A 15,285-nucleotide genomic window follows, 5' to 3' on the forward strand; every position below is an offset into this window, starting at 1 on the left:
AAGGAGCAGCGGCGGAAGCAAAGTTCCTTACATGTCGCCAAAAGCGGCCACGGGCAGAGGAGTTTTCGTACCCTTTCCCGGGTCACTGCCCCTGACCCACCGTGCCCAAGGATGGTTGGGGTCCAGCAGGGTGTGGGGTGCTGAGGCCGGAAACCAGACAAGGTCTCACGGTGCTGTTCTCAGCCAGAGTCCGCCTGCCTTGGGAGAACAGGTCTAAGGAGAGAAAAGATTTTATCTTTTTTATATTCTTCTCTCCTCTCCCTGCCCCACCTCCTCATTCACAAGCCCAGATGGGAGGAGTTGAGCAAACATTTAAGCTTATGATAGAAACTCCTTCTAAGGGTAATTGTGAGCACTGACTGAGGTCATCCACCTGCCGCTGGAGTGCCCAGGGAATGTTGGCCACTGTTACTATTACTGTTACTGTTTACCCTCAAGAAACCATTGGAGGGGCAGGGCTATGGTGAAACATCAAATGACGTACAATCAAGGAGTCCTGAGAATGTGAGTGAGGAGATCTGAATTCTGTTCTTGATCCCACCCTTTGGTTTATTTTGGACAAGCCACCTCCTCTGTCTGGGCCTGTACAATGACATTTTGAATTAGGAGATGTCAGGTCCCCTCCATTCTGTGGTGCCCTGAGCCTCCGCCCCAAAGTGTGTTTGTTAGAGGCGTTGAGTCCTACAGGCAACCAAGAAAGGGAGCAACGGAAAAAATATGGTTTGCTTTAACTGGAAGGGGAAAATCTGGGTAAGCCCCTGAGTCAGAGATCACATGAAGGCAGTGAGGCCTTCCAGCCTCTGTGGTGATGGAGTGGGAAAACTTTTCCTCCCTTCCCTCAGGACATCCTGTTTCTGGAAAAACCCCTGCTCTGGCTGAGGGTTCACTTTGGCTCTTGTGCCCCACCTGGTGGTAAGATTTGAACACAGGGCTGGGGAGCTGAGGACTGGCCACGCCCGTCTGCCTGGGACCGTTCTTGCTTCCCGCTATGGGGGGCGGCTGGAGAACCCACTCTCATGGGCCACTAAGGCCTCCCAGCTGCCACACTGGTGGCCATTCCTCCTTGCCATGACCCTGCTGACCAGCCCTTCTTTCTAGACACCTCTCCCTCGCTGTCCCTGGGGTTGCACCATCTTGGTTCACTCCCTTCCCTTCTAGAAACGTCTTTGCTGCTCCTCTTACTAAGCTCAAATGTCAACCACTCTGTGAAGCCTTGAACACTCGGTCTTTTCCTCCATGGATTACCTTGTTTGGATCTTTGCTGCGTGACTCATTGGCCTTCATCGTAATCTCTCCTGTGTACACGTTTTGGAGGCGAGCTCCTCTAGATACGCGTGCATTTGGTTAGTTTCTGTGTTCTCCAAGCATCCAGTCCCTTGCTGGCCCGTAGGAGCTCTCTGCAAACTTGTGAAAAAACTGCAAGGGAGTGGGTCTCCCTCAGGCATGGCTCCTCTGTCCTCTGCTCCCCTCTTTTCCCTGGACGTGCATCCCCCCTTGTTCCTCCCACCATTTTTCTTTTGAGCTTAAATTCATCATGATATCTGAGGGCCTGTAGAGCATTTCCCTAACCCTGATGTCCCCGCAGATATGCCCACATCCTAACCCCCCAAATCCGTGAAGATACTACCTTCCATGGCAAAAGGGATTTTGCACATGTGATTACGTTACGCTCTTGAGATGGGGAGGCTATCGTGGCATGTACTCATGGGCCCAGTGTAATCCCATGTGTCCTTAGAAGAAGAGGCAGGAGCGTCAGAGCCAGAGAGGGAGACGTGGAGGTAGAGGCCGAGATGGGAGGGACGCAGGGCCGCAAGCCAAGGAATGCAGGCAGCTCCAGAGGCTGGAAACGGCAAGGAAGCAGATTCTCCCCTAGAGCTGCCAGAGGGAGCAAATGTCATCCTGCCGACTCATTTTGGGCTTCTGACCTGCAGAATTGTAAAGTCATGTGTGCTTATTTTTTTAATTTTTATTATTTATTTATTATTTATTTTTGGCTGTGTTGGGTCTTCGTTTCTGTGCGAGGGCTTTCTCTAGTTGTGGCAAGTGGGGGCCACTCCTCACTGCGATGCGCGGGCCTCTCACTATCGTGGCCTCTCTTGTTCCAGAGCACAGGCTCCAGACGCGCAGGCTCAGTAGTTGTGGCTCACGGGCTCAGTTGCTCCGCGGCATGTGGGATCTTCCCAGACCAGGGCTCGAACCCGTGTCCCCTGCATTGGCAGGCAGACTCTCAACCACTGCGCCACCAGGGAAGCCCCTGTTTGTTTTTTAAAATTATTTTATTTTATTTAATTTATTTTTGGCTGCCTTGGGTCTTGGTTGCTGCACGTGGGCTTATTTTAAAAATTATTTTATTTTATTTTATTTATTTTCGGCTGCATTGGGTCTTGGTTGCTGCACGTGGGCTTTTGGCGAGCGGGGGCTACTCTTCGTTGCGGTGCGCGGGCTTCTCATTGCGGTGGCTTCTCTTGTTGCGGAGCACGGGCACTAGGGCATGCAGGCTCAGTAGTTGTGGCTTGCGGGCTCCAGAGCGCAGGCTCAGCAGTTGTGACACACGGGCTTATTTGCTCCGTGGCATGTGGGATCTTCCTGGACCAGGGTTCGAACCCATTTCCCCTGCATTGGCAGGTGGATTCTTAACCACTGCGCCACCAGGGAAGCCCAGTAGTGTGTATGTGTTAATCCCAACCTCCTAATTTATCCCTCCCCACCCAAGAGAGAGGGATTTAGAGGAAAGAGCAGACCTCAGGGCTTCTGAGTCCAGCTCCGTGCTGATTGCTCAGCTTTCTTTCCTCCCGCTCCACCCAAGATGGGGCCATGTCCTCGAAGCCCTTCCTCAGTCCAAACACCTGTCCCATCCTCCTACCCGCGTTCCTGTCATTCGCTCATCCAGTCTGCACACATCACTGGACCGACTGCCTTGCCATGTCACTGGGCGTGGGCTGCCTTGGGCCGCCCTACTCCCACCATAACTTCTTTTCAGCGCGTTGAACACACGCATAGTCCATGTGGAGACCACCCACGCAGAGTATGGAGTTTATGAAGATCTCACGGAGAACTGGATGAGGGGTGACAGCTTGCATGCCAGAGAACACCATTCTCAAAATGCTTTTTGGATCTTTCTTCAAACTTCCATTCTGTGCAGCCACGCCTGCCTGGTCTCCTGCACCCCTGCCCAGCCCCTGCCAGCCTCCGGCCCTCACCCTCCGCTTCATGCGGAGCCGCGTAGCTCTCACTCGGCATTTCCAGTCTGATCCTCCGCTTCCCACTACCCCAGCGCAGCAAAACAAATCATATTTCTCAGGATCTATCCACTTTAGAAGATTGGGTGGGGGGCGAGGAAGAGTTGTAAGTAACTCATATTTAATATCATCTTTGTGTCATAACTCCTAAAGCTTTGCTTCGCTCATTTTTCCTGCTCGAAAACCTCTCGGCTCCACTTACTGCTGAATTGTTTGCCATCCCACTTATCACCTTCTAACAGAGGAAAGAATTTTCTTAGTATGTGTGTTGTTTATAATCTGCCTCCTTCCGCGGGAATGTAAACTCCTCTAGAGCAGAGACTGTGACCGTCTTGTTCTCAGAAGTATCCCAAGGGCCTGAACAGTACCTGACACAGAGCAGGTGCACAGTAAATACTTTCTGAATGTATGAAAGGCTCATGTCCTAATTCTAAGCTCATCATAAAGGCCCTCTGCTCTCTCGTCATAACCTATAGTATTTACAATTCTGTTCCCTCTCTTGGGACACTGCATGCACACCCACACCTATGGCTGGGTTCCCACCTCCTCTTCCCTCTGCCCCAGTCCCTGGCCCATCCTTTTCTCTTCTACCCCATAAGCAGCCCCCATCTTTGAGGCCAGCTCGGATCCTCGATCATCCCAGTCTGCACTGGCCCTCCGTCTCAGCGCTCCTGTAGCAGTTTCTTTCTGAATCACCCACTAGACTCTGATCAGACGTTGTCCTGGATGGTAATTTCATGTGTGTGTGTTTTTTTTTTGGCTGAGCCGCGAGGCATGTGGATCTTAGTTCCCCAACCAGGGATCGAACCCGTGCCCCCTGCAGTGGAAGCACAGAGTCCTAACCACTGGACTGCCAGGGAATTCCCAGTAATTTCATGTTTCATGCATCTTTTTAAAAAAATGTCCCCCAATAGATGATCAGCACCTGTAGTACCCACAGTAGGTACTCTGCAGACACTAGATGAAAAAATAAGCCCAAGGAACGAACACTTGGATGGGCACAACTGCTATGCGTAAACCCGTTTAATCCTCAAACGGCCCTCTGAGGTTGAGAGTCTTACTATGTCCATTTCACACATGGGGAAATGGAGGCCGCATGAATTCCCTTGCTAGGAAGCAGCGGAGCCCAGGTGGTCTGGCTCCAGGACCCGGGTGCTGAACTACCTCTGCACGGCGTAAGTGGCTGTGTTAACATTGGTGCTCTCTCTGTCTGTCTTGTCCTTTGGTTGTGGAGGTGGGTGAAGGGACTGCAGGTGACCCCCGAGGGGTTGTGCCATCTTGAAGGTGCCCCCAGCAAGCTGAGCGTCTGAGTCTTAGGGGCCGAAGACAGGTGGAGAGTCTGCGCCTTGGTCCTGCCTTTGCTGGAGGCTGTCCTTCTGAGCCTCCCTTTTCACAGCTGCGGAGCCGGGAGGATGACTGCTTTTCCTCCGCCACGGGGAATGGGGATGGCTGCTGACCTCTGTTCTGGGTGATGGTTCTAGATTCCTAAGGGGGATTAGAGGCTGGACACAGGGCCCCTCCTAGATGAGCTCTGTGTGTGTGTGTGTGTGTGTGTGTGTGTGTGTAGCAGACCTGGGATCTTTGTGTGTGTGTGTTCAGGCACATATGGGCAGGTGAAATATAGTTAAGATGAACATGAAGGTAAGAAACTGTGGCTGGTGTCCCCCTGGGGCCTGTGGGAAGGGTTCAGAAAGAGGGGACATCGCCGTGGAGTGCTGCCTGCAGAGAGATGGAGTCTGGACCCCGTGGTGGGGCACAGGAGGCCCCGGTAAGCCGGCCTCTGCCGATTCCCATCACGCATTCCCCCCTTCTGGCATCTTATATGCTTTAGCCATTTTACACTGCTCTTCTTTTTGTCTTTTTTCCTTCTCTCTCTTTCTTACTAACTCTTCTATTTTGGAATAATTTTAGGTTTACAGAAAAGTTGCAAAGATAGTACAGCTTCCCCCCAATGTCAACATCTGAAAAAAAACATGGTTTATTTGTCAAAACTAAGTACAGTACTATTAACTAAACTGCAGATGTTATTCAGATTTCACCTGTTTTTCCACTAATGTCTTCTTCCTGTCCCAGAGTCCAATCCAAGATCCCACATTGATTTAGCACTTTGAATTCGTTTTAATTCTCTGAACGCCCTGGGCTCATTCCCGCCTCTCTTCCTTTGACTCTGTCATTCTCTTCACTTACAGTAAATTTCCTATTCCCAGCAAACTCCTATTCATCCTGCAGCAACCCCTCTTTCAGTCAGGGATAATATGGGGAGTGGTGGTAGGAGTGGGGCTTTGGGATCTGGCTGTTTGTAATATTAGGTGGGGAGAATTTCCACTGCTCCTTCCGTACTCAGGATCTCTTTGACTCTCATTTGTTTTTTTGTTTTTTTTTTGATAAATTTATTTATTTATTTTTGGCTGTGTTGGGCCTTCGTTGCTGCGTGCAGGCTTTCTCTAGTTGCCGCGAGTGGGGCTACTCTTCGTTGCAGTGCATGGGCTTCTTTCTCATTGCGGTGGCTTCTCTTGTCGTGGAGCGCAGGCTCTAGGCACGCGGGCTTCCATAGTTGTGGTGTGTGGGCTCAGTAGTTGTGGCTCGTGGGCTCTAGAGCACAGGCTCAGTAGTTGTGACACACGGGCTTAGTTGCTCTGCGGCATGTGGGATCTTCCCGGACCAGGGCTCAAACCTGTGTCCCCTGCATTGGCAGGCGGATTCTTAGCCACTGCGCCACCAGGGAAGTCCCACTCTCATTTGGTTTTTATGTAACCTTCTTTATGCAAATCCAGGCACATGCTGGTGCATACTATTGCTCACTCCCCGCTCTCCCAGCCATGGTTACTCAAGGTGCTGCATCTGCAGGTGACCTTCACAGGACCCTGCAGACGGCTGAAGGCAGAGCTGGCACAGAGCTCAGGTCTCTCACCTCTGGGAGTTTCAGCGGCTCCTCTGTCCTTCGTGATTATCCGCCTCTATGTTCTTCCGCTGTCCGGTCTGGGGGTGCTTTGGTGTAACACTAGGCTCGGTTTGGTGGGTAGTGGGTTTCCTGTGGTTTCTCGGCAGGCTGCACATTTAGATAAGGTTGCATCATCCTTTTATTTATTTATTTATAAAGTCCCCTTTGGGGACTTTCCTTAGGATGCTGCAGCCTAGGCTGTCGCTGGTGTCCCTGCAACCCTTCCACCTACCTCTGCCAAGCAGACCAGGAAACCCCCCAGAATGTTGGACCCCTGGGCTCCCTGACTCCACCCACCTCCGGGGGCTTCGGCAGGGCCCCCCTCCCCCCTCCCCCCCGTCCTCTCTGCTCCTGAGTCCCCTGCTTGGGATGCTCTTCTTCACCCCCATCCTTTAACTCTCCACGCAGCATTAGATTTGTATTGTCTCCTGAATTTAACTTCTGTGTAGATCATTCATTTACATGATTGAGAAATAAAGATAGAAAAGTGTAGAGAGGGAAGAGTGTATCTCCTGGAAATTGTTATAGATTGAGAGAAATTTAGGACTCACCTCAACCCAGTACAGCATGAGGGCCTTGTCTGGGTCCTGATTCAAACGAACCAATTATTAAAAAAAAAAAAAAGTTTGTAGGCAATTAGGGAAATTTAAATATAAACTAAGTATTAGATGATAGTAAGAAACTTTTTTTTTTTTTTAAATTTATTTATTTATTTATTTATTTTTGGCTGTGTTGGGTCTTCATTTCTGTGCAAGGGCTTTCTCTAGTTGCGGCAAGCGGGGGCCACTCTTCATTGCAGTGCGTGGGCCTCTCACTGTCACGGCCTCTCTTGTTGCGGAGCACAGGCTCCAGACACGCAGGCTCAGTAGTTGTGGCTCACGGGCCCAGTTGCTCCGCGGCATGTGGGATCTTCCCAGACCAGGGCTCGAACCCGTGTCCCCTGCATTAGCAGGCAGATTCTCAACCACTGCGCCACCAGGGAAGCCCAAGAAACTATTTTTAAAGTTTATTAGGTGTGATGATGGAGTTGTGGTATACTTCTGAAAACCCCCTGTCTCTTAGAGCTACATACTGAAGTTTTTAAAGCTAGAGTGATACGATGTGTGGGATTTGCTATACATTTTCAGTCCTTTCCCAAAAGGTGGGGAGATAAATGAAACTAGAAGGCAAAACGGTGGTAACTGTTGATGCTGGGTGACGGGTAGAAGGATTCACTAGACTATTCTCTCTAGTTCTGTGTGTGTTTGAACACTTCTTTTTTTAATAGTTTTTTTTTTTTTTTAGTAATCTTTTATTTATTTATTTATTTTTATATTTATTCTTGGCTGTGTTGGGTCTTCGTTTCTGTGTGAGGGCTTTCTCCAGTTGTGGCAAGCGGGGGCCACTCTTCATCGCGGTGCGCGGGCTTCTTCACTATCGCGGCCTCTCTTGTTGCGGAGCACAGGCTCCAGACGCGCAGGCTCAGTAATTGTGGCTCACGGGCCTAGTTGCTGCGCAGCATGTGGGATCTTCCCAGACCAGGGCTCGAACCCGTGTCCCCTGCATTGGCAGGCAGATTCTCAACCACTGTGCCACCCGGGAAGCCCTGAACACTTCTGTAATAACACAAAATATCACCATCCAGCCTTGTCCCCCATCAGCCTGGTTCTCCTCCAATAACCAATGCTGGTTTTATGTATCCTTTATGCAAATACTAATACATATAATTACTCACTCCTCCCTCCCTCCCTTTTTAAGTACCTTGCTACTGGTGCATTTGCTTTTTCCCCACTTTATTATAAGTGCTAGGCAGAATAATGGCCCCTAAAATGTCCACACCCTAATCCCTGGAGCCTGTGAATGTGTTACTTTACATGGTAAAAGGGACTTTGAGATGGGGGGTTGATCCTGAATTATCCAGGTGGACCCAGTCTAGTCATGTGGATCTTTAAAATCAGAGTCTTCGCTGGCTGTGGTCAGGGGAAGATGTGAGTAAAGGTCAGAGAGACATGGCAAAGCTGGCTTTGAAGCCGAAGGAAGGGGCCACGTACTGAGTGAGGGTTGAGTATGGCCTCCTGAAGCTGGAAAAGGCAAAGAAATGAATTCTCCCTGGAGCCTCCAGAAGGGAAGACAGTCCTGCTGGCACCTTGATTTTAGCTCGCACTTCTGACCTACACAAATGTTATATAAGCATGTGTGTTTTGGTTTGTGGTAATTTGTTAAGCAGCCATAGGAAATGATTACGCTCTATCTTGGAGCTATTTCTGTATCAGGGCAGAGATGGCAGAAGCACCAGCTCCTCACTTGTACTCGGCGTTTGGAGTCTGACAGATCTGGGCTTGAGTCCCAGCTCTGCCACGTTCGCTGTGCAATTTTGGGCGAGTTACATCCCCTCTCTGGGCCTGTCTCCTTGTCTGTAAAAAGGTGATAAAAGCACCTGTCTCACAGGGGAGCTCTGAGCGTTAAATCCTACAATGCATCCAAAACATTCAGCACAGTGTCTGGCACATAGTAAATGCTCAAAAAAAAAAAAAAAAAAAAGACAGCTGTGAATAACACTATTAACACTATAATTATTAGTACAAGGCGCTTTCCCTGGGTTCTCCAGGTCCCATTGTCCTGTCTTTTGACTCCTTATAAACCTGGGAGGCGGCACATAAATTAGCCCTTGTTTCTGCAGCAAACATCCTCTTGCCTGGGTCTGGCGTGCTTGTTTCCCTTTGTGTGGGAGCGCTGTTGCCCTAGAAGGTGCTCAGCAGCCAGAGGGCCGGGCTCTGTCCCGACGGCTTGGTGCTGGATATTAGGGTCGCAAACTGCTTGAATGATTGATCCATTAGCAGGCAGCTTCCAGAGACGGTTCTCTTCTTCCCAGACTCAAGGTTCCCTCCTTCCCACACCAAGGGCAGGTCAAGGGCAATGTCAGACCCAGGCAGGGCAGGCTGCCGTGCTGCTTCCACGTGGCACAGACCCGGAGAGTGATGGGAACCTCCTGGATCCCTCTCCTGGATCCCTCTCATGGTCCCCAGCAGCCAGCTTTTGCGTGAGCTTGCCGCTTCCTGAGGCCAGCCACTTACTGTCGGGTAGTTCTGGTTGTTACAAAGGTTTCCTCCCCACCTGTGACCCCTGTCCCTGTTCTGCCCTCTGGGGCCACCTGGAAAGGGTCTGCTTCCCTTTCTGCCTTTTAGATGAGTAACAGGTGGCAGAGGAGTAGCAGGCTTGAGGGGCAGAGCCGTGGGGTCCAGTCTCAGCTCTGCCACTGACATGCTGGGTGGCCTTGGGATTATGTGAGTCTGTAGTCTTTTTTGAACCCTGTTTTTTTCCTTCCTTCCTTCCTTCCTTCCTTTCTTCCTTTCTTTCTTTCTTCCTTTTTTTCTTTCTTTCTTTTTTTCTTTCTTCCTTCCTTCCTTTCGTTCTTTCTTTTTTTCTTTCTTCCTTCCTCCCTCCCTCCCCCCGTCCCTCCCTCCCTCCCTCCCTCCCTTCCTTCCTTCCTTCCTTCCCTCCCTCCCTCCCTCCCTGCAGTGGCAGCACGGAGTCTTAACCACTGGACCACCAGGGAAGTCCAGAATCCTGTTTTCATAATCCGTAAAAAAGGAACGAAATACCCACCTTTCAGGATCATTGTGGGACCCTATGGAAAACACCCCCATCTAGTGAACACCCAGTAAGTGCTGTGTCCCTTCCCTCCACTCCAGGCCACTCCTGGGCTCCTTAACTGCTCCCTGGGGAGGAGGTTTGGAGGCGGCCCCACCCCTCTCTGCTACTCTGGCAGGGATGGGCCAGCCTCCAGGGCCGGCCAGCGGTAACTGCCTGGAGTCTTTCTTCTGCTGCCGACAGCCTTTGCCTCAGTCCTTCCCTGCCCAACTTCTGCCTTCTCTGGGCTTCGGCTTCCCAGCTGGGAAGAGGAGAGAGGTCTCCTCTTTGCGGGAAGCGTCATCCTCTCTCACTGCTGAGACGGAGGCCTGGCCAACCCCTCGCTCTCCTCTTCTCTGGCCTCACTGTGCCTGGGGGCGCTGAAACTCCCCTCTCCTCTGCCACAGTCCCACAGATACTAACGCCTCCGCTGGGCATAGAAACACCGCCTTATTTTTAGTTCTGGCCCTGGTCCATCACACTGTACCCCTCCCTGCGTGAACTTGTCCAGATCTGCAAGTTGTTTTCCCAAATCCTTAGAACCACAGGAATGCCCTCGGTCACTCCATTTACATGGGCTCTGCTCATATTTCTCTCTCTGGTGGCCCCGTTTGCTTGTACACAATCTGTTTCTGCCACAAAACGTCTCCAGTGTGCCTCCCAACTCCTTCCCCATCTCCTGTACCCGCCCCCTGCCCCTCCCTCCAGAAGAGAGGAACAGTCCCAGGAAAACCCCAAAGCTGGAAGGGACGAAGGAAGGCAGCAGTGTGTTGATGCACGCCCCGCCCCACACACGCGTGCATGCACTGTGTTCTGCTTTCCATGGCCCGGGGTTGGCTGTGGCTGGATCAGCTCAGCTCTCTGAGGCAAAGTGGTTAACCGAGAGATTACGACACTTTCCCCCTCAATTTAAATTTGTGATGAACAAACAAGCAAGCACCCGCTTTGGGGACAACGAGTCGAAAGCCGACCCTGACGCAGAACAGCAGGCTTCTAAACGGAGACAGGCAGTGTCTCCCCGGGGCTGGCAGAGAACACTCTTCTGTCTTGAGGCGGCGTTCCAAGAACCTTTAGCAGGAATCCCACTGTCAACATAGCCCCTGCTGGGGATTGTTCCACTTCTGATTCTAGATGGGAAGCTCCTTGAGGACATGGGACATTTTGTTCTCAACTTTTAAAATCTCCAGTTCCTCAGGGTTAAACCCCAATTCCTCAGGGCTTGTGATATGATGCCCACACCTTAACGGTGCATCTGGTCCCCACTCACCCTCCCCAACACACACACCCTGGACTCTAGGATGTTTCTTTTTTTAAAAAAAAACATTTATTTATTTATTTTTGGCTGCATTGGGTCTTCGTTGCTGTGCGCGGGCTTTCTCTGGTTGCGGTGAGCGGGGGCTACTCTTTGTTGCAGTGCACGGGCTTCTCATTGTGGTGGCTTCTCTTGTTGCGGAGCACAGGCTCTAGGCGCGCGGGCTTCAGTAGTTGTGGCGTGCGGGCTTCAGTAGTTGCAGCACGCGGGCTTCATTAGTTGTGGCTTGCGGGCTCTAGAGCGCAGGCTCAGTAGCTGTGGCGCACGGGCTCAGTTGCTCCACGGCATGTGGGATCTTCCTGGACCAGGGCTCGAACCCATGTGGCCTGCATTGGCAGATGGGTTCTTTTTTTTTTTTTTAGAGTTCTTTCATATATATTTTAAACATAGATGTGCAATACCTTAAAATATATAGAGATGTGTGAATATATATTTATATATATATATGTAAATATATATATATGTCTGTCTCACAGAGGGCATACATATATGCACACTCACATGTCCGTGCGCATACCCCAACAGGACCCATCTATGTGTAAACCAGATGCAGTCCATATCAGGCCAACTTGGACACAAATGAGAGCCCTGACTCAGCAGATTGCAGACTGCAACTGCATTGGAGGAACCCTTCAGTTTCTTCCACCAGGTGTAAGGCCATTTAGAAATACACTGAGAAGAGCTCCTTTGGGTGTGTGGCAGAGCCCAGGGCCCCTCTGGCAGTGCACAGTTTGCCTGAGTAAGGACTGCAGGATTGAGATATGAAGGAGCTATCAAGGAGGAGGGAATTGTGTTGTTTTGGGTCCTGAAACTAATAAGCAAACATCCATAGAATGACTTTAGCTCCAGGGACAATGCACTAGTGTCAGAATCCTTACTTATCTCAGCTTTAAGCAAATTTCAGGAGGGAGCGAAGAGAAGTGTGTGTTGCTACTCATCACCATCCAGCTTGACCCAGAGAACCGGGCACAGCTTTTAGGGGTGGATAAGTTCAAAGGTCAATCAGGCAGACTTGTAAGATAAAAAGAAGTTACTTAAAATGGAAGGACTTGAAAGCAACATAAGAGGTGACAGGTATTGGTTTGGGTTTATAAATGTTCCAAGAAGCCAAACCTTGTATAGGGCACCATTTGCAGCAATATCATTAACATTATTAATAATCATCATAACATATTTATATATACAAAAATAGAGCAAAGCAATTCTAGAAGAGGAGGTGAAAGTGAAGGTGAGGGTCTCTGTGCAGCCCAAATGTCAGCACACTTCAGGAAGCTTCAGAACTAACAAAGACTGAGTGGCATGTATTCCTACAGTATATAGCCAACAAGGGGACATGCAGGTTCCCTTCTTCTTCCCCCTGTGTATGACTATACATTTCCCCACCTTTCCCCCCTGTAATACATATCCATGCACACTTTTGTTTTTTTAATTTATTTATTATTTATTTATTATTTATTTTTTTGGCTGTGTTGGGTCTTTGTTTCTGTGCGAGGGCTTTCTCTAGTTACGGCAAGCGGGGGCCACTCTGCATCGCGGTGCGTGGGCCTCTCACTATCGTGGCCTCTCGTTGCGGAGCACAGGCTCCGGACGCGCAGGCTCAGTAGTTGTGGCTCATGGGCTTAGTTGCTCCGTGGCATGTGGGATCTTCCCAGACCAGGGCTTGAACCCGTGTCCCCTGCATTGGCAGGCAGATTCTCAACCACTGTGCCGCCAGGGAAGCCCCATGCACACTTTAAAAGAGTGACAGGCGGATTCTTAACCACCGTGCCGCCAGGGAAGTCCCTAGGATGTTTCTTGAAACTGATAGGCACACTGCACCTCTGACCTGGGCTCCTGCTGTTCCTTCAGCTGGATCCCTCTCCCCCAGGATCCTTCCTTCTTTGGGCCTGGCTCCAAAGGACCCTTATCGGAGATGGCTTCTTGGCTGCCCACTCCATGCATCCCTGTCGTCTCCCCTGCTTTGCTCCCTCTGTTGACTTGATCACCAGCTGACATGGTATATGTTGATTTTTCTGGTCTTTGTCTCCATCCACTTGAACGTGAACTTCACGGGGGCCGTGGCTAGTCCTTACGTTTGCTGCTGTATCTCCAGGGCCTAGATGGTGTCCACGGTGGGTGCTGATACTTATTTGTTGAAAGGGAAGCGAAGGCTCAGTATGTGTGGGTGGATGAGTGACTTGTAGCGGAAGCCTCTCAGGGCAGCTGGGCCCCTGGATAAGGGACCATCCAGGGAGGGACAGCTGGGCCCATGTGGCATCCCCCTACCCAAGAGGGCTGAGTGGCCACCTGCTAGCAAAGGCAGGACACGCAGAGAGGGGAGGGCTGGTGTGTGTGGGCTCCCCAGGAGGCTGTGCTGGGCGTGGCCAGAGATGAGGGGTCCCTGGTCGGCCGCCAGCCCTTGCAGCCCTTCCCTTCCTGTCCAGTGAGTCAGCCAGGCCCGGAAATGTGCTAGGGAAGTGGCCCTCTCAGGAGTACAGCAGGGCTAAGGGTCAACAAAACAAGGACCTGCTCAACCGCCCTCCCACTCTGCCCATCAGAAGGCGCCGACCCGCTTGCATCTCCATCTCAGACTGCTGGCCCCCAGAAAGTGAGGGGACGCATCCCCGGTGTTTCAGCCCCCAGCCTGTGGTCCTCTGTGATGCCCCCGGGGAAACAAAGCAAAGCCTCTCCTGCCCACTGATGCTTGTCTCCTGGTCCCTTGATTTCTGGAGCTCAGGCTGGAAGGGGAGGAGGAGCTGCCTGTTCAGACCCTTCTGCTTCTAGCTTTCTGCAGCTGTTGTCTTGTTTCCCCCTCCCCTTCTCCCCTTCTTTCGGGTCTCCTCACACAAATTGTTTCCGGTTCAGTATCTGTCGCCCCCTCTAGACTGTAGGTCCTTTGTGTTCATTCGCTGCTGTGTCCTCAGTGCGTGACACCCTGTTTGTAGATGAATGGCTATGTGAATGAAGGAGGAAGGAAGGAATTTTGTCCCCTTGGGCTGGTCAGAGAGGCATTGACAAATGTAGGTGCTTAATAAGCAGGGGCAGCAGGGTACCCCTCGTGGTCGCGCCAGCTGGTGCGGACCTCTCCCGTGAGGGGCTGTGCTCTGGAGAAAGTCCTGCTGAGGCAGCCCGCATAGCCCTGGGGCTCTGGGGACAGGGTAGAGGGCCTGGTGGAGAACACCTTTTCCTCAGGTCCACACAACTCACACCTATAGCACTTTCCAGCAATAGAAAGGCCAAGGAGAAAGGCTTCCCGTGTTATGTAAGGCAGAGCCTGAAACTGGATTGGGAGAGGAAAGTGCGGGGGGCTACTGGGGTACGTGTTCCTCTTGCTCTTTACTCCTGCCCGCGCTGCTTCTCTGTTGTGGGACCAGAAAAGGGCAGGGGGGGATGAGAAGGACACAGAAGTCTTCTCCTCTTTTATTCATATATTCAGTGAATATTTATGGGCCAACTATGTGCCTGACTGTGCAACTGAGCCAAGGACGGAGAGCTGAGTAGACTCAGTCCCCAGCCCCAGGGAGCTCACAGCTGGACAGGGAAACAGACAGGTAAACGGTCCCAGGACAAGGCCACAGCTGCTCTGATGGGCTCTGTGTAGGGATGCTGTGGGGACAGAGGAGATACTCTGAGTGTGGGACTTGGTGCAGTCTGCACGGAGGAGGTGCCATCAGAAAAAGGCCTTGAAGGATGAATAGGAGTTCGACATGTAAAGAAAGGGAGGGTGTGGGGAAGGGAGAGAGTATATTACAAGCAGAGGGAGTAGCAGCTGGCAAGGTGGGAAGTTGGGGAAGGGCTATGTTGGTCTGGGGTAAGAGGCTTGGGCGTCGGGGTGGTGAGAGAGGGGGACTGAGGTCGGAGGGAGAAAGTGTGGCCGGAGCACCTGCTACCCCAGGCTGAGAACTCGGGCTTGCTCCTGAGAGTGGTGGGCAGGGGTGAATCTAGGCCTCACCCTGGTGTGCTGGTTATTTTCTGTTTGCCTCCCTCTGCCAACCCTCTCTAACCTGCTCTGACCTTGTACACTGCTTCACCCGGCCTCCTGGACCATCTGTTTGGAGGGCAGGAGGAGACCGAAGTTGGGGTATTTATCCTCCGGTATCTCAAATTTCCTTTAAGACTCTCTCCCTCCCCACCCTCTCTCTGCCCCTTTGCTTTGGGTGTGGTTGATCCAGCTCTATAATTCAGCCTCATTGGGCAAAGCCACG

General features: G+C 51.4%; 1 long non-coding RNA gene across 1 annotated transcript in view; it reads left to right on the plus strand.

Moving 5' to 3' along the window:
- Window positions 1-15,285, plus strand: part of LOC130709244 (uncharacterized) — a 37,533-nt gene that overhangs the window by 3,883 nt on the left and 18,365 nt on the right. The window lies entirely within an intron of this gene.

This window comes from Balaenoptera acutorostrata, chromosome 11 (genome assembly GCF_949987535.1).
Source record: "Balaenoptera acutorostrata chromosome 11, mBalAcu1.1, whole genome shotgun sequence".
NCBI lineage: Eukaryota > Metazoa > Chordata > Mammalia > Artiodactyla > Balaenopteridae > Balaenoptera > Balaenoptera acutorostrata.